This window comes from Panthera uncia, assembly GCF_023721935.1.
Source record: "Panthera uncia isolate 11264 chromosome D3 unlocalized genomic scaffold, Puncia_PCG_1.0 HiC_scaffold_8, whole genome shotgun sequence".
NCBI classification, from domain to species: domain Eukaryota; kingdom Metazoa; phylum Chordata; class Mammalia; order Carnivora; family Felidae; genus Panthera; species Panthera uncia.
In genome coordinates, this window is record NW_026057586.1 from 76,606,064 (window position 1) to 76,630,222 (window position 24,159).

A 24,159-nucleotide genomic window follows, 5' to 3' on the forward strand; every position below is an offset into this window, starting at 1 on the left:
ATGACTTGTGAGCAGCGCTGTCTCCCAGAGCGGAGGCTGTGGGCCAAACTAGGGGAGGCTCAGTGGCACCACAGCCCCCAGGGATGGGATTCCCCAAGAGTACTGGAAATCTCCGGCAAGAGGTCCAGAACGGTGAGCTCAGGGTCTTCTATCCCTGCCAGTGAACCGAGAAGTCTAGATCTGCTGGGGACAAAAGAAAACCCTGCCTGGTTTTAAACAGTGTTTGATCTCTGTCGACCACGGAGCCACATCAGAACCAGAAGAGCCAGAGCATCAGACTCGACTCCTTCTGCCTGTTTTTAGACCCAGCAGCCTGCACTGCGTTCGTTCCGTGTCACAGCCAAACAGCTACAGGTTGGAGCCCTGTTGCTTGGGGAAGCCCCCAGAAAGGGTTCCCACGGGCCAGTGGATGATGGGCTGGGAGGTGCTCTGAGCTCTTGCAGTGACATATGCGTCTTCCAGGTCTCTTTAAAAATTTTAGGAAACCTGGGCACGAGGGTAGCTCAGTCCATTCAGCTTCCGACTCTTGATTTCAGCTCAGGTCATGTTCTTACAGTTCGTGAGTTCAAGGCCCACGTCGGGCACTGCACTGACTCTGTGAAGCCTGCTTGGGATTCTGTGTCTCTCTCCACCCCTCCCCTGCTCGTGCTCTCTCCCTCTCTCAAAATAAATAAATAAACTAAAAAAAAATAATAAAGTTGAAATTTTAGGAAAGTTTTTAAAGCATCAAGAAGAAAAAATAAATTATAGATATATAAGAAATAAATTATACACACACACACACACAAATGGAGTCCCTTCTCGACTGCCTTTTTTCACTTAGTAACTGATCTTGACTATCTTCCAGTGTCATTAATAGACTTCAAGTACATCTGTTTTACTAGCTCCATAATAACATGATAATTGATAATGCCAGAATTCATTCCCTGCACACCATTCTAAGCGCTTCTCATGTTTTTGAGACTTTAATCCTCATTTCATCCCTAAGAGGTAAATTCTATTATCATCATCCTCATTTTACACACAGGAAACTGAGGCTTTGCCCAAGGTCAGGATACAGCCCTGTCCTCAACACAGGTGCGTCTGACATCCAGGTCTGCCCTTTACCAGCACATTTGCCAGCCTTGGGATGAAGGGGTTGCTGTGTCTTGAGTCGGGGGGCCCCCCATTATAAATCCAGATTGATAATGTGTTTTGCTATTCAGTATACAGCTGGGTTTAAGAACATCCTTGTGGGAGCCTGGGTGGCTCAGTCGGTTAAACGTCCAACTTGGGCTCACGTCATGATCTCGCGGTTCGTGTGTTTGGGCCCCGTGTCGGGCTCTGTGCTGACAGCTCAGAGCCTGGGGCCTGCTTCAGATTCTGTGTCTCCCTCTCTCTCTCTGCCCCTCCCCCGCTCACACTCTGTCTCTCAAAAAGAATAAACATTAAGAAAAAATTTTTTTTAATTTTTTTTTTAAGTTTATTTATTTTTGACAGAGACAGAGAGTGAGCATGAGCTGGGGAGGTGCAGAGAGAGAGAGGGAGACACAGACTCCGAAGCAGGCTCCAGGCTCCAAGCTGTCAGCACAGAGCCCGATGCGGGGCTCGAACCCACAAACCGTGAGATCATGACCTGGGCCAAAGTCGGACGCTTAACCGACTGAGCCACCCAGGCGCCCCAGAAAAATTTTTTTAAAAAGAACACTCTTGTGAATAGATAACTGAGGGGTCAGAAAGCCCATTTCCTTAAGATAAATGCCTCGTTGTGAGATAGCTGGGTGGAAAGGTAAGCCCCCTACCAAATTACCTCCCCTCTGGAAAGGCTGTGTCACTTACTCTCCCACCAGCAGCGTGGAAATGGTCTGCCTTTACCACTCCTCCTTATTTTAAAACCTCAGCCAGGGGCTCCTGGGTGGCTCAGTCAGTTGAGCATCCAACTCTTGGTTTCAGCTAAAGTCACAATGCCAGGGTTATGGGATCGAGCCCCACACTGGGCTCTGAGCTGAGTGTGGAACCTACTTAAGATTCTCTCTCTCTCTCTCTCTCTCTCTCTCTCTCTGCCCCTCTCCCCTGCTCATGTGCTCTCTCTAAAATAAAATAAAAAATGTAAATAAATAAAATCTCAGTGAGAAGGGACTCTCCAGCCACCTTCTCTCTATTCTTCCCTGAACATGCTGATGAGCCATTTACTGAGGGTGACCAGGGAGACTGGGTGTATGTGCTTTATCTTCAGTGCCAGAACATAAATGCCTGGAAAGCACAGACCACAACTTACTCACCTCTATGACCCTCCCAGCCCCAGGGGTCGGGGACAGGCATCTGCACTGGGAAAAAGCCATATCCCTGAAGAAAAGGATGGAGTCCCACCTCCCAGCCATTGTATGTGCCTGGATCACTGCCTCCTCTCCCCTAGTTATCCTCACAGGCTTGGTGCTGGCATCACCACCACCACCACCACCACCGCCCACAGGAGGCCTTCCCTGCTCTCCCAGCTGAGCCCAGCTGCCTTCTCAGCACCTCCACAGCCCCAACTCAACCCCCCGATATAACACTGACCACATGATGTTATACCACATTTCAACAAATCTAAGCCACCATCATCATTGTGTGCAACCCTACAAAAGACTGTGGCACAATGCTTTTCCCTTTTCCTCATTAACAGCTTTGCTAAGATATAATTCACATGCCATACAAGTAGCCCACTGAAGGTGTACAATTCAATGGGTTTTAGGACAGTCACACACCTGTGCGAACATCACCACAGTGGATGTTAGATCATTTTCATCACCTCTAAAGGAAACCCATTAGCTAGCACCCCCTTCCCTCTACCCCTTCACCCCTATCTGGTCATAAGCAACCACTAATCTTCTTTCTGTCTCTACAGATTTCTCTGTTTCTCTATTCTATTTCTCTATTCTCTATTTTTGATATGAAAGGAACCATATAATATGTTGGCTTACATGGCTGGTTTCTTTCACTGAGCATAACATTTTCAAGGGTCCTCCACACTATAGCAGGTACCAGTACTTTATTCCTTTTTGTGGGCAAAATAATACTCCATTGTAGGGAGAGAGCACATTTTATTTATCCATTCATCAGTTGATGGACATGGGAGTTGATTGTGAATAATGCTGTTTATAAACATTGGTGTACATGCCTCTATGCAGACACGTTTTCATTTCTCTTGGGTCTATACCTAAGAGTCATAGTGCTTTCTTATCACTGAGAACCTTTCTTTCTACTCTTTTAAAAAGTGCTTTTAGACTTATTGAGACATGAATGTTTTATCACATATCACACTGGCAGATACTTAAAAAAAAAAACAGAAGCAAAGTATATTGGCTAAAATATTCAAAAAAAATGTCTTCAATATAAAGTCCAGACCTTCTAAATCATTTTTTTTTCAATCATGGTTGCCAAAGTCCATGTTCTCCTGTAAGATATCATCCTCTGTGCCATTAAGCACATAAGAGATACAAGAATTCTTAAAAGATATAGCCCCACTGCTATCTCCAGGCAAGGCTCACCTCACCCTGACTGCTGCTGGTCAACAGTGATTTCACACCATTGAACTTAAGATCCATCTAGACCTCAGAGAGGTTAATATGTGAAAAAGAAAACCAAAAAACAAAAAAACGTGCATCTTCAAATTCACCAAATACAGTCATTTCCTGGTTACTTGCCTATATCCTACACAAAAGATCATTCGTGTCTTGAGGACAGGAACCAAGCTGATCCATCCTTGTATTCATTCATGCATGTAAGTCAACAGAAATACACGGAGTGCCTAGCCCACACAAAATACACGAACGAATGCATGCTGACCTATTTTGGAAATTAAAACTCACTCACCTCCCTCTTGGGGAGCACCACCAAACTGTTCATGTCTCTGAGCCATTTCCCCATCTGTGAGATGCAGATAATGGTGAGATCAAAAACAAGCCCGTGCGCGCAGGGCATCTAGGAGACATCCTGCAGACAGTGGGCTACTTAAGAACACTTGTGGAATGAAAGAATAAGTGAATAAAATCTTTACCATTGCAGCTAAAATTTACTGCCCATCTGTCTGTGGGCCAGACACTGTTCAATGCGTTTTGCGCATGAGAACTCGTTTTCCCCATACCTCATTTAATCCTCACAATGACCCCACAAGGTAAGTACTGATATTCCTCACAACTGACAAATGAGGGAACTGAGGCACAGAGGGATAAATGAATGAATGGTGAATGAATGAATGAATGAATGTTGACTTATGTTAAAATCCCAGACTTTCCATTTCTAGGGGGTAAACTAGTCAGTCCCCTCCCCATTTATAAAATGGGGAAGTGGATCGCTTGTATCCCACAGATGGATGCTGCAGAGGATATGAATCCGCGTGTGTTAAGCACCTGGCTCAGGCACAAGTGGGCAAAATGAAGGCTGACCCATCTGTTAGGAAAAGACCTTCACCTGCTTGGCCAGCGACCTGGGGCAAGTCACATAAGTTCCCTGACCTTGCTTCCTCATCTGTAAAGTGAGCATATGAGTATATCCCCACGGTAGTGGTGAGGAAGCTTGAAATTACCCCCGCAAAGCCCCTAGCTCAGCCAGCCACGTCCTTAGAGGAAGCTTCATTCTGACAAGGGGTCCTCACACAGCCAGGTCTGCTTTCCAGGAAAGCCAAACAGCCCAAATCAGCTCCTCTCTCTGAAGACGAATCCAACACGTGCCTGCAGTGCCAACCCTTCGAGATGTCAGACGGGCTGGGCAGAACCCAGTGGGTGCACTCTGCTTCTCCCAAATGAATAAATCATTACAGGAGAGCACTATGCATCCCACTAGCATCCATAAGGACCTGAATTATATATAACAAAGCAGCAAAAGCAATTTATCCCAGGCACGTGCAAGTCATAAAATGGGAGTTCTCGGGTGCCGGAGACAATTTTCAGATATTGCGGCTTTTATCAAAGCAATAAGGCCCACCAAAGGAGCACCCTGCCCCACGGGTGCGAGGACGCCTTAATAGGGTTTATTTATTATCAGAGGAGAGAAATCTAACTCTCTCTCGACTCTGCCACCACCCACCCACCACCCCGGTATGGCTGCTTCTGAGCTCAGGGGCTCTGGGATATGGGGACGAGCTGCCAAGAGCAACCGCCCTTCTAGTGGGAGCCATCTGTTGAGAAGCTGGGGGTGGGACCAGGTGTGCTCCAGATCCCTGGAGGAAGAGAGGAGAGAGAAGAAGGGAATGTAAGAAGAGAAAACGGTATGGTAACAAAAGCTCTAAACCAGAGCTCAAGGGTCCCGCCTTTGCCACTGATTACAGGCAGGGAAACTGAGGCACAAAAAGGTTGAGTAACTACTTGTCCCAGATCACACATGGAGAGAGGAGAGGAGCTGGAATGACAGCCCAGTTAGGCTCGATAGACATTTATTCAGGACCTACTATGTACTGGCACTAGGGACACACAGTAGAGATGTCCCCACATCTCTATGGGACAGCAGTATGGGACTGCTGACTGCCTCTCCTGCAGCATTATCAATGGCTGTCCTTATGACTGGGCTCCAGCCCACAAGCCTGCCTTGCTGATGATGCGCAAATGTGCCAAGTATATTCCTATCTCAGGGCTTCTGACTTGCTGTTCCTTCTGCCTGAAACACTGTTCCTCTAGATTTTTACACAGCTGACCCCTCAACCTCCTGCCTCTGCTCAAATGTCACCTTCTCAGACAGGACTTCCCTACTCACCTTATCCAAATTTGCAAGCCCCTCCCCTGCCATGACACTCCATCACCTTGTCACGTGTTGGATTCTCCTAAAGCAAACACAGAGATGGAGTGTGTCGTGTAGAGGGGAAAGCAGGTGTGGATAAAAGACGGAAGAGAAACTATGACATCAGTTCAACATAGCTTCATCCACCCGGGCGACAAGCTCTGCGAGCAATATCGCCCACCAGTGCGTCTGGAGTCAGGAGGCAATGGCCAGGCCTTTGGACCCCACACACACCTCACTGAGGCATGGGATGCAGGTTGCCCTGGGAAATGTGTGAGCTTGGGCAAGGTGGCTCTCTGCAGCTCAGGCAGACCCTGAGGAGGAACAGGTGGGGGCTGTCTGCTGACCACTCTTCCTGCAGCTGCTCAGCAAGTCCTTCCTCGATGGGAGACGTGGGTGGTACATCTCCATGTCTACAACACCCTTTATCCTGCTTTCTATTTTTTCCCAGTGCTTACCACCACCCAACATTGTATATAACCACATATTTGCTTGTCTCTTGTCTCTCTGTGCAGCTTTCCATGAGGTGTTCAAGGATACAGGTAATGGCTGTCTTGTTCTCATTTCCTGGAACAGTTCTTGGCACATAGCAGATACCCAGTAAATACTTGCTTAATCAATTAGTAAATGAATGAATGAACGTCCTCCATCGCTCCCAGTTTAACAGGAGAGACTGAACAAGTGAACAATTACATTTCAGTGGTGAGTACTGCTGATATCCTAGGTCAGTGGGTGGTATCAAACCAAGCCTGGGGTGGGGTGTGTCCACGGAAAGCTGTCTGATTCCAAGTCCGCTGCTATTTCCACTTATACCACGACAGGAGGAGCAAGACAGATTCAGCCTTTATTGCACTCAGGGCTACCCCCTCATCTTGGTATGTTGCACATGGTACTTAACCATTTCATGTTTTTATCAAAAATTTGTAATGTTTTATTTATTTGTGTGAGAGAGAGAGTATGAGCAGAGGAAGGGCAGTGAGAAGGAGACACAGAATCCAAAGCAGGCTCCAGGCTCTGAGCTGTCAGCACAGAGCCCGACATGGGGCTTGAACTATGAACCATGAGATCATGACCTGAGCCAAAGTCAGAGGTTTAACTGACTGAGCCACTCAGGTGCCCCACCATGTTTTTATATATTGCCTCTCCAACCACATTAGAACTTCTCTGAGCCTAGGGAGCACATCTTACATATCTTTTCTTTATCCAATTCAATGCAACCATGGTGGTTTGGGTACCACTGTCACCCCCTGAACCATTACTGAGTATATGAAAACGGCCTTTAAGCATGAAGACAGCATGGCTGTGCATAACCAGGTTTTCTAACCTCCAGTTTGGACATAAGATCTGTAAAAATAAAAATAGCTATTGCTTGGTGAGGACCATGTCCAACCAGATACTACGCCAAGCACTTTGCATACATCGCATCTGTCAATTATTATGGCAGCCTTGCAAGGTAAAGGCTTGAATATTGTCTCCATTTTACAGATAAAGAAACTGAGGCTCAAAGAGGGGAAAACATTTGCCCAAGGTCACACAGTCGATATGAGGTAGAGCTAATAGGCACACTTGAGCTGATGATGTTCTTAACCATGACACTGATCTTTTGGGGCTAATGAGACAGATTGCTTTAATTCAGCATAGAATCATAAAATCAGGGTGGTGAGCTCAACATCTCCATCAGCCTGAAGTCACCAGGGTTTCTGTGTTTCTGTAGGGAGCAGAACCAATGACCACTCAGCCATATTCGTTCTCATCTCTGTAACAATTCCAGATATCTTTGCTCAGGTGTCAGTTGTGTCCTCATCAGAAGCTGTCCTCATCATCAAGCTGCCTCCCAAAGAGATTCATGTGATAGCATGAAGGTTAAGTGATTGTATCCAGATCCTTACAAACAATGGAAACCTGGCTCTTTCAACACACCGAGAGAGGTATCATCCCTCTGGGTTAGACTCACATTAGCCACACTTTGAGACTGATGTATAAACCAGATGACAACGTATTCATTTGCAAAGAGAGATTACTATTGTAGAGATTGGTTCTGAAAAGCTATGCAACCAGTATTTTCTCTCCTGGTAAGAAGACCAGGCTGGGGAAATAAATAAGAATATGGTTTCTTGATGAATAAAATTGGGACAAGGAGAGATGGATGCATTCATTTAGTCTTTAGTGGCAATAGACTGAAATGGCTGGAAACAAGCATCTCATGGAAAGGATAATTCAGATGGAATCATCACTATCACAAGTCGATTGGCAACAATATCTGTATCTATCTTGTGGTAAAGATTTTTGGTTGCTGCCAAAAGGCCACTGTCAACCTCCTTCCCCATGGCTGTTTCACACTACAGAGATTGGATAAACATACATTCACTTTCCTTGGAACTAAGGGTAATCAACTCTGGCTAATGAGACATAATGGTAAGACATCTGGGGGGCTTCTGGAAAGGTATCTGGCTTCTTAGTGAAGGTACAGAGGCAAGAGAAGAGCTCACAAGTACTAACTCTTTCCCCCTCTTTCTGCTTTAAATGTGGATGTGATATTTGGGGCTGTAGCAGCCATCTTGTATCCATGAGGAAGATGAAAAGCCAATTTACTAAGGATTATAGAATAAAAAGGAAGAAAGAGAGTTAGATCATTGACAATGCTGTTGACCTACTACACCAAAACTGAAACTTCCTACATCCAGAATTTCTATTAAGGAAGTTCATTAAATGTCTTTATTGCTTAAGCCATTATTGTTTCAGTTATCTGTTGCACTATTACAAATCACCCCAAAAGTTAGTGGCTTAAAACAACCACCATTTATTACTTGTCGTGATTCTGTGAGTTGACCAGCCTCAGCAGGGTGGTTATTCTACTCCATTTGGGGCTGACTGTGGCGGCAATCGTCTGGAGGTTCAACTGGAAGGAATGCTCAAAGCAGCCCGTTTGCATGACTGGCAGTCGGCTAACAGCTCAGCCTCTCTCTCTATGGCTTGGGTTTTCCACAGCGTGGCAGCTGGGCTCCAAAAGGGAGTCTTCCAAGTGTGCAAAGTAGAAGCTGCAGATCTTTCACAGCTGAGCATTTGGAAATTACACGATACCACTTCTACTTCATTCCGTCTTTTTGAAACAAGTCACCGGGTGAGCCTGGATTCAAGGGGAAAGAGACCCTGCCTCTTAATGGGAGGATGGAAAGGAAGTTTCAGCCACCTTTAATTGACCATAGTTATCACTCTGATTTTCCACAACTTGCAGCTGAAAGCAGTTCTCTAAACCTAGCCTTGCCCCTGGAACAAGAGATATTCAAAGATCAAGACTCACTCTCCACTGAAACAAGCTGTAGTGATTGCATTCAAGGTTGGCGTTTGCAACTCCGTCCTCCAGGCTTCTGTGGCAGATCGTGATGGACACAGCCTTTCTTTAAAATATGTTAATAAGTTCAATCACATGACAGACAAGTCTTGCTGGCCTAGCCATCCTATCTCTTTAACATGACTTTGCATTGCTCTGCTTCGATCTATAATATATTGACTTCATGGTGTCACTCTCAAAAAGCAATCTTCACTCCCTATACTTTCCAAGCACTCGAGAAAACATTGCTGTGGCCCCCTACACCTGGCATCAATCTTCATCAAGATCCTTGCCCTGTGTGCCTCACAGCGTTGCTGAAAGAATCAGTTGCGATGAGAGCTGGAACAGTACCTTGAAGTGGTTACCAGGGATCACTGTTATCATAATCAAATAAGCATGTTGTGTCAGCTATGGCTGTTTTGGTAACAAGTGACATAAAACCCAATTTAAACTAGCTTAGCAAACAGGAGAAATGCTGGCTGGGAGTCTGAGGGAGTCTTTCCAGTTTCAGGCATGGCAGGATCCAGCAGCTCAAACATCGTCAGCAGGACCTGCCTGATCTCCTGCAGGCTGCTTCATTTCTCAACAAGAGAGTTGCAAGCAGCTTCAGGTGCACATCTTGCTGGGTGTGCTTTCCCTAACTCTTTACCCAGAGGTCCTTCTCCTCAATGTTACTGGCCCAAGTTGGGCAATGTGCCCATCCCTTAACCAATCCTTATGGCTGAGGGCACATAATGAGCTGCCTGGCCAGGGCCTGGGTCACATGACGACTCTAGATCTGACGGGATCAGTTCGACCCAAATTGTATGGACTGAGAAAATGTGGGGTACTGTTACCACAAGAAGGACAAATAGCTGCCCAGTGTACATGACATGGTGGAAGACCATTAGGTGAGGAGTCTGGAATCTGAGTTATCACCTTTGTCCTGCTGGATGACTCACTCTTGCTCCTGAAGCTTGCATTTGGCCCATCATGACCTCAGGGATTCTATGTTGTGTCGATTTACTATCGGGTCATCATGGTATCTGACTAAATCTGACTATATTCCTTAGAGATTCCTGAGAGTGAATCTGGTTAGTATACCTCATGTCCTTTTTATAAAGTCTACATCCTTGGCCAGGCTACGGAACAGCTACCCCTGCGTCATGGGCCACCACCAGTCTAATAACCGATGGTTGGGAAAAGACGACGCGTGGCATAAAACATGGCTAACTTAGCAGGTACACCATGAGTGAGCAGGGAACACGGATGTGACAACAAGCAGGGAAATGGAGTCATCATGGCAAGAAGCATAAGGGAAGACTGTGCAGCTCCATGAGAGACAGGGGGGACCCTCCCTGCCCTCCACCCCCAGAAGAAAATCGATCCTGGTCTTAGAAGACCTGTAGAATGACTCACTTAATACTGAGCCCAAATTTTCATAGCAAATCATGGGAGAAAAAAGGGCTTTGATTTGGAACTTTAGCTTGAAAAACGAAACTGAGCTTACCAACATAACAAAATTTAGGCTACCATTTCAACTATGCATGAATTCTTGTGAAGAACAAAAAATGTATTAAGTAGTGAGTTTTTTTCGTGTAATTTTTGTGACAAAATCCTTCACTTCAGGTTTGGTTTTCACAGTATGATAGCAAAAAGGTCATTTAAAAAATATTCAAGGGCTTCACCAATTTTTTCCTAAGGCCTGCTAGAATCTTTTGATATTTAAATCTTTCTCTTTTGAAGTGCTCACCGAGTCACTTTCCTTGTCGTTTTTTTTTTTTTTTCTTCAACTGTTAACTCTTTTGGGGTTGATATGATATTCAAAATATCGAATAACCAGTGTGATACAGGCATCAACCGACCAGAACAGTGGCCACAACAGCCGGTGTGGTGGACCCTGGGAGGTCCAGCTGAATATGGCTCTAAGACCACCTGATTCTCTCGGGTCGTCTGTGATTCTTCTGTTCTTTAAGCATGTCTCAGCACCACTTTGATCAGGAATCCCGCATCTTGGGCAAGATTTTCAATTGACCACTTGCTGCTGGATTACACTGCATATGCACCAGGGTCAGACATTTGGTGAAAGACTGATTCTCTTTGACAGTATTTCTTGGTTGGAAGGACCAGCAATCCATTCAAGGGCATTCAAAATTCAGGGAGTCTCCTTCACAGAGACTGAACCACCAGGAAGCTGCCATGGCAGAAAAGGATTCATGCTAAGGATGATAACTTAATCATTAAAAAAGTGTTAATAACTGAAATTGTATAATTATTGAAAAAAAATGAAATGACAAACTTCTGCTTTTCTGCACAACTTCATCATCTCATGGACTCAGATGATAGACACACAGTGACAAAGACCCCTGAATTCTATTTGTGAACTGGCTTGAATGGATTGCCCTTTCTTGTACCCACAGAGTCCTAACAAAGACCAGCAGGATTTACAAGTTTGGGTCACCATTGGTTTCAACAGAACTATCAGAACTACATGGAAAAAATACGATGACCATGTATTAGTCTCATACGTTCTGAATCTGTTTCCTAATGAAACATTCAAATATTAGCCTGCATTTCAAACTAGAAATCCTATTTGTAAAATTCAGGACAGATCTCTTACTCAGTGGTAGACTTTATGCCCCCAATTCAGATAGCAGGCTTGCCTTGCTAATCGCAGAACAGAACACGTCATGAACACACAGGAGTGGAGAAGCAGATGAACTGAGGAATTTCTTGACTGTGTCCTCTTGTGAGACTTTGGCGTTCTGATCCTTAGCCTCAGGAGTCAGGGCTGGGGTGGGCCCAGGCCGCTGGGTGTTTTTCTGCCCCCAATTTTGAGGAACAACAGCAATTACTTCATGTTCTGCAATGTTAATTAACTGGAATGGGTCAAAGGCTCACCCAGATCAGAAAAAGTTCCGAAAATGGACTCGTGAATTCTGCAGACTGTGAATTTTCCTTAATTAACATATTAACGTACTTCCTTCCCATGCCTCAAGCCAGAGTTTTTCAGTCTTGGAAATAGAAAAGCAGGAGGATCTAGTGGTCACTGGCTCTCCAGCATAGTGATAAAAAGCTGAGGTTTTGCAGCTAGACAAACATGGATATCAGTCTTGGTTCTGTTCCCTGCTAATTGCGTGTTCTTGGATAAATGCACTTCGCCTGTGTGGACCTCAGTTTTCTCATCTGTAAAATGAGGAAAATAATAGCATCTATCTCATGGGGTTGTTTTGTTAGGTATGAGGTGCTTCTAAGGCCTGACACATCACATATGTCCAAAAATTATGAATTTGACCCAGTGGTAGACAATCCTTTTTTTTCCCCTACCAAATGTTCATTACTCTTCCCTGTAGTAATAGTTCTTTGGGTTTCCTTTGAGTAACCACTCCTCCTCTCTAGAGTGGTTCAAGGGGTACTAAATAAATCCACCGTGAGTTCAAGGCTGAATCTGTATGAATTTTCTAGGGCTGCATAGACTAGGTAGCTTAACAACAGAGACTTTCTCATGGTTTTGGAAGTCTGAGGTCACGGCAGTGGCAGGGCTGAGCTCTCCTGAGACTTCTCTCCCTGACTTGCTGATATACTTCCTCTCCCTGTGTCTTCGTGGGGACTACCCTCTGTGGGTCTGTGTCATAATTTCCTCTTCTAATGAGGACTCCAGTCATGCTGGATTAGGGCCCACTCATATGACCTCCTTTAACCTTAATTACCTCTTTAAAGGCCCTGTCTCCAAATACATTCACCTTAAGAGGTCCTAGGGCTCAGGATCTCAACATATGAATTTGGGGGAGTCACAATTCAGCCATAACAACTTGTAACCGAGATCTGGCCAGAAAACTCTCCTCCCCCTAATCAGAATGATTGATTCAATCCTAGACATTTTTTTAAACTTAAGTACAGAGAATTTCTTCATCTTCAAGGTGTGTGTTGCAAAGACAATGTGGAATGGAGCTGCTGTGGTCACCATGTGGAAAAGGTCAACACAGAAGAAAACATAAAAGAGAAATGGAAAGAGAAAGACTGAGTCCTGAAATCATCTGAGCCTCTGGATCCTGCTGCACCTAGAGCTCCCTTTGACAGTTCACTCACAGAACCCACTAAAATCCGCTTTTGTGGCTTGAGCCAGTTGGGAGTTGAGTTTCTATCACTTGCAACCAAAGAAGTCTTGACATGCATGCCCCCTACTTATTTTTTTTAATGTTTATTTATTTTTGAAGTGGGGGGGAAGGAGCAGGGAAAGGGAGACAGAACATCCAAAGTGGCTCCGTGCTGACAGCAGAGAGCCCAATGTGGGGCTCAAACTCACAAACCATGAGATCACGAACTGTGCTGAAGTTGGACGCTTAACCAATTGAGCCACCCAGGCGCCTTAGCCCCTACTCAATTATTAAGGAGCTTGTAGAGCCCAAGTAAATAGAATGGGAGAGGATTGAGGAACAGAGCTGGAAAGTAAAGGAATATTTACAGAAATTAGGCAGGTAACCATAACCATTAAATGCAGGAATCAGGGTAGATTTAATAACAGATGTATATTCCTTTAACCTAGCCTAATGTAAGAAAATTTGACTCTGCATGGTAGTTAAGACAAGGAGTTCTTCACTAAGCCATAGACTTCTCGAAGACAGCAATATTGTCTCATTCAGATGCAGTCTAGCTCTGGTGCCCAGCATGAAACAGGCACACAAAAAATATTTGTGGACTTGGATGAGCTTACTAAGAAATCTTTTGCACTTTATGGTTCAATATAGACATCCTTTAAATAATGGATTTGGCATAGTATTATATCCGCATTCACTGTTGAAGAGTTACATTGATAATCATAGAGCAGCCAAGTATTAATTTTAACAATGTCTAATAACTCAGAGAAGAAACTCTCAAGTGGGTCCCCTCACCATTAGCTGACCTGTAACTGGCCCCTTCTTTACCCATCAACTGCATTATAATTCTCTGTTGCAACACGGAACTACTTGGCGCCCATTACAGCCCCTTGTGAAAGGGGTTTGGATGGGAAAAGAGGAGAATGTGTCTTTATGACACTGGATAACAGCATGGAGTGGGCAGTGTGACCTTGCTGTACTTGGATTACTGCACCACTGGAGAAGAACACTGAACTTCGGGTTTCTATCTGAGTTTTGACTCTGAGTTTCTATCAAGCTGCTGGTAACCTGCCTGTCCTCCTCTCTGGAGAGAGATTACTCCTTACCCTGCAAAGGAAGTAAATGTCTCTGGCACATGGAGCTTATCTCTAGGTTTACCACCTCCGAATATAAGCAAATATCTTCCAGGAAGAGGACAGAACTTACTCATCCTGGGATGTCTCCAGGAAGAGAGAAGGTCTCTACCTTTGGTTTGCTATTCAATCATTCCTAAACAAAGACCATTTGAGAACCCAAGAAATCCAGGGAGAATTGTCTCCCAACAAATACATGTTGAGATGATGCAGGGAAGGAATCTAGATTCCTGAGTCACCAGATGGAGGATAGCCTTCCCCAACCCATGACCAAGGCTTTCTCTTACCAAGAAATATACTCTCGTGATGCTCAACCACTTGGTCTTGTCTATTATGGCAGCTAAGGTTAACTATCTTGACTAATAAAGATGACTTTAATGTACACCAGACAAATTATACTTGCATGAGAAAGAAAAGAGTTAGAAAATATGTAGTAAGTTCCAAATGATAAGGATGGGGATGGGATTTGGGAGTGGGCAGAAGATTATGAAGAAGTCTTCATCTTACTAGTGATAGACTAAAAGAAAACAGAATTTGAAAGACAAGCCACAGTTGTCCAGGGATGCACCCCCCAGTCTCTGCACACCCAAATGTCATCAGCAGCCCCCCTCCCCGCTCTCGTGCATGAACATTACAGTGAGCCAAAGCTGTGAATGACTTTCACACCAGTTTAGAGCTTTTCAGATCATCTTAAGCTCAATTACAGCTAAACCAATAATATACCCCAAACATCATTATTGGAGAATCACCAACCAGGCCTGCTAATTGTATTTGCAGCTTCTTCATCATATTAGTCAAGTCATAAGTGCAGCATGCTCTTCCCAGAGGATAACCGTTCACAAGGCCAATTTCCTTAGGATGAGACTTTCATATCACATCAGTTTGAACTAATGTGTCTCGGGAAATAAACTGTCAGATCAATAACATCTGCAACCAGAAAATATTGGTGGCAAATAGCAGAGTACAGCCTGCAGTTCAGACCAATATGATCCTTACCTGACACTTGGAAGCTGTCATGACTCAGAAGCTTTGGGGCTTTCCAAGGGGTCAATTTGGAGATGCTGTTCACATTCCCTGGCAAGACACAAGGAAGCTTCATTATAATACTTTGTGACCTTTTCCTCAGAGGCTCACCATATCATTACTAACCTGAAAAAAGCAAACATTTATTAAGCCCTTCTGTGTTCCAGGCTTGATGCCTTGAGCAGCGTATGTAATGATAAGCAGTCTTTATGGAAGTCCACAAAGGAGTTCAAATTCTAGATCTAAAACTTCGTAAAGGCAAGTTTCCTTACTTCTCTGAGTCTCAGTTTCCAAATCTGTACAATATGAAATAACAATAACTACTTTCCAGGGCTGTTTTAGTGATTGAAGAGAAGGTATGGGTTGTGCCCACTGTAGTGCATAGCACACAATAGGTGCTCAATAAATAATAGTTATTGCTATGACTCTAGGTACTTCTTTGTAACTGAAGTTAAACAAATTAATGTTTCCTCCTCAAGTGGGCCATTTGAGGGAAGTTTACCCACCAATCTAGATTGACTCACATAATCTTTCCAGGGAAATATAAAAGGCATGCCATTCTGTTTTTGAAGTAACAGAAAAAAACTGTCAGCTTCTCTTCTTGATGTTTTCCTATATTTTCAGAAAAAAGCCCTTGACATAACCTAGCATTCTATGAGTATCAGATAAAGATTGAAAAGTCAGTAAAGAAATACAAAAAGCATGGAAGGCTGAGAAGTATTTAACAATCCAGAGTCGGGGTTCCTTTTGAACCAGTAAGTCCTGGGATTGAATTCTAGATCAGGCACTTAGCAAAGATGTGACTTTAGGAAAATAACAGAATTTCTGAGCCATGGTTTACTCAATGCAAGACAGCAACACTGTCTGCCTCCAGGAGGTAAGGTCAAAACTAAATAAGGTGATAAATAGTCAAACTTTAGTGACTGTTAATTCTCATCCCCTCCTTCTCATCTCCTATCATTACAAGCTTCAAGTTAATTCAGTAAATGTGTATTGGGCACTATGATGGACACCGGTGATACCGTGTAAATGACACTGACAAGGTCACTGTCTTCATGGCTCCAACCACATTCTGGAGGGGAAAAGATAAATTACTCAGCCAATCCCACAAATCAATGGAAAATTACATTTGTGAGGAGAGCTAAAAAGAAATGATGTAGGGCATTAATGAGAGTTCTCTAAAACCACCTGGCTGAGGCATTAAGCAAGGCCTCCCTGAAGAAGATCTCTCTCTCTCTTGCCCATTCTGGTTGTAAGCATATTTCCTAATGGGGACAGGACAGAAAGTGGCACCGAGGTGGTAAGCTAGGGCCCAAGTCATGCTGGGCTTTACAGGGTAAACTGCAGGGCCACCATGTTGCACAGCCACGGGAGACACCAATTAACTGAACACACAGCCTGTTTTGCAAGACCAGCAGCCTTGGGAAGCAACATGCAGAAAAGAGAAACCATAAATAAAATGCAGAGTGTGTAAGAGAAAGCATTCAGAAGAAAACAATTATGGAACCTTCAAGTGCACCTGTGATGGAGTAATAGAGCAGACCAACATTCCCACCACATAAAACCAGAAAAGCCAGATCGAACACAAACACACAAAAATTCTATTTGAAAGCCCCAGGGTGCCTCCAAGACTTGCTGTACAAAAATCCTGGAAAGAAAGGAAGTTCAGTGAGATGCACCTGACATTGGGCACATCACCTTTTCCCTTGGGGGCACTGATGACTCTTAAGCATCATGGGGAGAGAAGCTCAGAAGCAGGGCAGAGGGCAGCTGCTAAAAGGCATAGAAGCCATCAGAGTGGTTAGGATGCTTCAGGAGGGCAGGAGACAAAAACTAGTATTCGGGGATGTCAGAACAGCTAGGAGTTGAAGGTCCAAAACAATTCCTTCCCAGGAAAGGAAGTAATGGGAAGTGATCCAAAAACACTGTGCCAATTTTCCCCCATTTGTGCTGTATTAGGTAAGCAGTCTAGAATGAAAGCAACGATACGAGACCTGACTTCTCAACAGACTTGATAGAAGCAAAAAGGCAATGAAAGGAGATGATGTCCAAGTTAGAATTCTACACATCCTGAAAGTGTGTGAATTCTACACATCCTTCGAGGAGGAAAGTGAAATAAAGATATTTTCAAATACATTAAAAAGGACAGAATTTGCCACCAGAAGATACAAGTGAAATAAACAATACTAAAGAGGGCTCTATAGGCAAAAGGAATATGATCCCAGACAGAAATGTAGGAAAGACTAATGAGCAACAGAAAAAATATGTATGAGGTAAATCTAAATGAATATGGAAAATATTAACAAGAATTCCCTGTGGGATTTTTTTCCACTTTATTTATTTTAGAGAGAGTGAGCATGAGCAGGGAAGGGGCAGAGGGAGAGGGGGAGGGAGCTAGAGAGAGAGACAGAGAGACAGAGAGACAGAGACAGAGAGACAGAGAGAGAGAGAGAGAGAGAGAGGGAGAATCTCAAACAGGCTCCAGGTTCAGCACAGAGCCCGATGCAGGGCTCAATCCCACAACCCTGGGATCATGACTTGAGCCAAAATCAAAAGTGGGGACACTCAACTAACTGACTCACCCAGGTGCCCATCCTATGGTTTCTTAAGTGCATGCAAATTTAAGTGAATACAATTAAAAACACAAAAGGCAGAAAGAAGATAAATTAGAGTATAATAAGCCCTAGAATTTCTGGCAAGTGGTAAAAATACTAATTTACATTAGACTCAAATAAACAAAGAAGGAATGTCTTAATTTCCAGAGTAATTACTAAAATAAGGTATAAGTAATAAGTTAATAAAAGAAAAACTGGTTTAATTTAAAAGTTTTTTTTGATTGGTCCAAATTAAGATTAAAAAGGGGGAAGGGGAGTAGAAATAGAAAGAATAGTAGTATTATAGATATAAAACCAAATATATCAGTGATTATATTACATGTAAATAGACCAAATATTCCAATTAATAGACCTACTGTGTCAGACTATATCAGAATGAAACAGTTATATGCTGCTCATATGAGATACACCCTAAACATAAGGACACAAAAAGGTTGAAAGTAAAAGGAAGAAAAAAAAATAAAACACTAACTAAAAGAAAGGCAATATAGTTATACTAATATCAAATCAAGTGAACTTGAAGGCAAGATGCATAACTAGATATAAAGAGGAAAACTCCAGGGGCGCCTGGGTGGCTCAGTTGGTTAAGCGGCCGACTTCGGCTCAGGTCATGATCTCACGGTCCGTGAGTTTGAGCCCCGTGTCAGGCTCTGTGCTGACAGCTCAGAGCCTGGAGCCTCTTTCGGATTCTGTGTCTCCCTCTCTCTGACCCTCCCCCATTCATGCTCTGTCTCTCTCTGTCTCAAAAATAAATAAACATTAAAAAAAAAAAAAGAGGAAAACTCCAGTAAAAAGGTTAATCCACCAGGAAGATATAACAATTTTATATTCGTAAGCACGTAATAGCATACTTTCAAAATATACAAATCAAAAATCTAAAAAGAAAAGTAGACAAATCCATAATAGTAGAATATTTTAACAACCTCTCTCAGGAGCTAATAGAACAAGCAGACAAAAAAATTGGTAGGAGTATAAAGATCTAAGCAACATGATTAATGAACTTGACTTGTTTGACATTGGACTGTTTAGCAAGAGACTGGACACAGTTTTAAAAAAAACGTGGGGGGGGGGCACCTGGGTGGCTCAGTTGGTTGAACATTTGACTTCAACCCAGGTCATGATTCTCGCTCTGTGGGTTTGAGCCCCGCGGCGGGCTCTGTGCTGACAGCTCGGAGCCTGGAGCCTGCTTCGGATCCTGTGTGTGTGTGTGTCTCTCTCTGCCCCTCCCCTGCTTGCACTCTCTCTGTCTCCCAAAAATAAATAAAGATTTAAAAAAAAAAAGGATTAATGAAACGGGATAAGCCAGTGGAAAACATCCACTGCACCCAATGATAATAGAAGACACATTCTTTCTAGTGCACACGGAACATTGGCCCAAAATGACTAGAAAACTGGGTCATAAGACAAATGGAAACAAATAGCAAAGATGAATATCATTCAGAATATATATTCTTACTACAATGTAATTATGGAGGAATCAATAATGATAACTTAAAAATCTTTTAAAGGCTGCTCAGAAATTAAGAAAAAAAGTCACAAGGGGCACCTGGGTGGCTCCATCAGTTAAGTTCCAACTTCGGCTCAAGGCATGATCTCGGGGTTTGTGAGTTCAAGCCTCACATCAGGCCCTCTGGTGTCAGCAGAGAGCCCATTTGGATCCTCCCTCCCCCTCTCTCCCTGCCCCCCACCTCATTCTCTCTCTCTCCCTCCCTCCCTCTCTCTCTCTCTCTCTCTCTCTCTCTCTCTCTCTCAAAAATGAATATTTTTTAAAAAGGAAAAAAATCACAAAGGAAATTAGGAATACTTTATTAGGAATAAGATAGCAGGAAGTATGGAAAGTAGCTAATGCCCTGTTAAACACTTAAGGCTTGAAATGGATCTCCCAGAAAAGAAACAAGGATGTTAATCAATAATATAAATATCCATCTCAAGAAGTTAAAAAAAGAACAATAAATCAACTCAAGAAACTAGGAGGAAGAAAATAATGGAGATAAAACCAAAAATCAATGAAATAAAAAGAAAACTTACAATAGAGAAAATCAAGAAAACTCAAAATCGGTTCTTCAAAAAGGCTAATAAAAATTGATAAGTGCCAAGTAAGATCTTATGGGCATTGAAAAGATAATATTATTTTTAATCTTACCATCTTTAATATTAAGGATAGAGTACTATAAACAACACTATGCCAAAAGAATTTGACAATTTAGATGGGACCATACAAGCTAGAAGAATACACCCTACCAAAACTGACACAAAGAAAAATAAAAAATCTGAATACTTCTGTATCTATTAAAGACATTGAATCTGTAATTAACACTCCCACAAAGAAATCTCCAGGCCCAGGTATCTTCACTGGTGAATTCTTCCAAGCGTTTAAAAAAGATGTAACACTGACATACACAACCTCTACTAGGAAATATAAAAAAGATGAAACATTTCTCGATTCATTTTTTGAGGTCAGCATGACCTTGCTACAAACACCCAGATACCAAAACCTGACAAGTAAATTACAAGAAAAGAAAATTACAGTCCAATCTCTTTCACATACCCGGATACAAAACTCCTAAACAAAATATTGTGAAATCAAATGCAGTACTTACATAAAAAGAATGTTATATCGTGACCAACTTTGGTTTATCCCAAGAGTACAAAGTTTGTTTTATGTCTGAAATCACTAAGACCCTCCATATTAATGGAACAAAGGACCAAAAAAAAAAAAAAATTAAAAAAAAAAGTTCCTCTCAATAGTTGAGGAAAAGCATTTGAAAAGAGTCAAATACTCACTTATTGCTTAATTTTAACAATCTAAGTCAGTTTTGATAAGGAATAGCTACGAAACAACCAAAGCCATCATACATAATGGTGACATATTGAAAATGTCTTCTCTGAGGCTGGGAATGAGTTAAGGATGCCCATTTCCACCACTGCTACCCACCACATCTCAAGTCCTGCAGAACCAGCTGTTCGGCCCATGCCTCTGGCAACTTCCTCCTCCTTCCCTCTACCCAGTTAAAACCACTCCTGCAGGTCGGCTGCAGCCACACCATCCTGTTCTCCATCATTAATGGACTGTATGTTTCCATGGCAGCCACACCTCCAAAGGGTCCAAATCTCAGCCTTGGCAATGAGGAGGGGGGGGTCCTTCTAAGTTTCCAAGTGTGTTCACTTATTCACTGCCTTCTCCAGTCGCTCTTCTGTGCTATTTTTTTTTTAATTTTTTTTTTTAACGTTTATTTATTTTTGAGACAGAGACAGAGCATGAATAGGGGAGGGGCAGAGAGAGAGGGAGACACAGAATCTGAAGCAGGCTCCAGGCTCTGAGCTGTCAGCACAGAGCCCGACACGGGGCTCAAACTCACGGACCACGAGATCGTGACCTGAGCCGAAGTCGGCCGCTTAACCGACTGAGCCACCCAGGCGCCCCTCTTCTGTGCTCTTTAGAGTTACCCTGTACCCTCTGAACTAGCTACCCACCTTTTTACTAGTTGTACTAGCTAACACATTTTCATATTAACTTTCCCCTGTTCAAATTACTGGCCTGGTTTCTGTATCTTCACTGAACCCTGACTGATACGAGACGTAAATAAATGCAGAAATAAATAATGTTCATGGATTAGAAGACTCAACATTGTAAAGTCATTCTCCCTAAATCAGGCTACAGATTTAACAAAACCCCAGTCAAAATCCCAACAGGTTTCTTTTTTTGTTGGAATTGATATGTTAATTCTATAATTTACATGGAAATAACAAGGGTCCAAGAATATCCGTGACAATCTTGATGATGTCAAGATTGGAAGAGTCCATGACTCCTGATCTCAGGTTTGTGAGTTCACGCACCAAGTTGGGTGTAGAGATTAAATAAATAAATAAAAACTTTAGAAAACAATTATGATAAAGCTACAATAATTAAGACAGTGGGGTAATGATGCAAGGTGAAACAAAGAGCTCAGTGGAAGAGAATACAGAGTCCAGAAACATACCTATAATATGTTTCTGGAACTTTTCATCACTCCAAGATTTACCCTGATTTACCCTGATTTAACCCTGATTTACGAGAGACATTATTGAAGTGCAGTAGGGAAAGACATTATTTTTGAAAACTCAGTTGATGGAAATCCACACTGGGGTGGGGGGAAGCATCTTGCCTCACAAATTACATACAATAATAAATTCCAGGTGGATGGTAGACTTAAATGTAGAGGTACAACAATAAAGTTTCTGAAAGACAAACCTAGGATAGGTGAAGATTGTTTCCACAGGACCTATAAGACACTTTCCAATTTAAATTATCCTTAAATTTGATGTCATTAAAATTAGGAACTTCTGTCCATTAAATTCACCAACAAGATATTGAGGAACTGCTAAACTGTTTTCCTCAGTGGCTGTGCCTACCAGGAATATACAAAGTTTCCACTTTCTTCACATCCTCACCAGCACTTGTTTTTCCCTTTCATTATTTGTTTTTCTTTCTTTCTATTATGGTCATCCAAGTGGATGTGCAATGGTATCTCCTTATGGTTTTGATTCACATTTCCCTAATGACTCACAAAAGAACTGAGTACTAATCCATGCTACAACTTAGATAAACCTAAAAACCAGTATGCTAAGTGAAAGCAGCCAGACACACTAGGTCACATATTGTATGATTCTATTTATAGGAAATGTACAAAACAGACAATCTATACAGACAGAAAGTAGATTAGTTATTGGCAGGGAAGTGGGGGGGGGATGAAGAATGGGGAGTGGCTGCTTAATAGATTTCCTCTTGGAGTGAAGACAAGTTCTAGAACCAGATGGTGGTGATATGCTTAAGCAACATAATAAATGCACATGAAGACACTCAACTGTATGCTTTAAAACAGTAAAAATAATAAATTATATATATTTGTATTTTACCACAATTAAAAAAACAAAACAAAACACCTCAACAAGAAGAAAATGAAGGGGCAAACAGAGTAGGGGAAGATATCTCCAATACCCAAAACTACAAAAGCCTCATAGCCAGAATATACACAAATATACAAATTGACAAAAGAGACAGCCCAGTTTTTTTAAATGGGCAAAAAACTTGAACAGGCACCTCACAAAGAATATATAATCAGGAAATACAAAGTGCTCAATATCATTATTCATTAGGGAAATGCAAATGAAAATTTCAGTAAGACACCACTGTATACATGCCAAAATAGTTTAATCCTTTTAAAATGACAATATCAAGTGTTGTTAAAGAAACAGAGTAACTACAATTCTCCTTCACTATAAGTGTAATGAAAATTGATACATTCACTTTGGAAAAGTGTTTGGCATCATCTAAAATAGCTGAACATACACATACCCTATCATCCAGCAAATCCACTCCTCAAAATAGCCCCAAACCAGAAACAACCCAAATGTCCATCAGCAGCATGAAGAAATACATTGTGATATATTCTAGAACGGAATATTATGGAGCATTAAGAATAAATTACAGCGGTTAACTGACACCACCACACTGCCGTGGTTACCTAATGCCAGCGCCTCTAGCTCACTGAGCTCCAGACAAAAAAGAGGGTAAGGTCTCTACACCAGGGCTTGTACAAAGCAGTCTGCCTATAAATCTACTGGTGATAAAACACCAAGGAAGCAACTAGCTACAAAAGCCACTCGTAAGAGTGCACCCTCTACTGGAGGGGTGAAGAAACCTCATCGTAACTGGCCTGGTACTGTGGCACTCCACAAAATAAGACATTATCAGAAGTCCACTGAACTTCTGCTCTGCAAACATCCTTTCCAGCATCTGGTGCAAGAAATTGCTCAGGACTTCAAAACAGATCTGTGCTTCCAAAGCACAGCTACTGGTGCTTTATAGGAGGCAAGTGAGGCCTTCTGGTGGGCCTTTTTGAAGACACCAACCTGCGTGCTACCCATGCCAAACATGTAACAATTATGCCAAAAGCCACGCAGCTAGCATGCCACATACGTGGAGAACATGCTTAAGAATCCACTATGATAGAAAACATTTCATTCTTTAAAAAAAAAAAAAATTCTCTTCTTCCAGTTATTGGTAGTTCTGGACGTTAGATATTTTTTTCCCATGGAGTCAAAAGGTACCAAAGTATATGATTCCAAGTGGAAAAATAGGGGACAGAAATCAGGTATTGGCAGTTTTTCCATTTTCATTTTCCATGAATTTTTAATATAAACGCGGGGACATAAAGCATTAATGCAAGTCAAAATGTTTCAGTTAACACGTTTCAGCAGTTCAACTT

At 42.5% G+C, this 24,159-nt stretch overlaps 1 pseudogene; it reads left to right on the forward strand.

Moving 5' to 3' along the window:
- On the forward strand, positions 1-23,887 carry LOC125914352 (histone H3.3C-like; annotated as a pseudogene).
- The last annotated feature ends 272 nt before the right edge of the window (positions 23,888-24,159 follow it).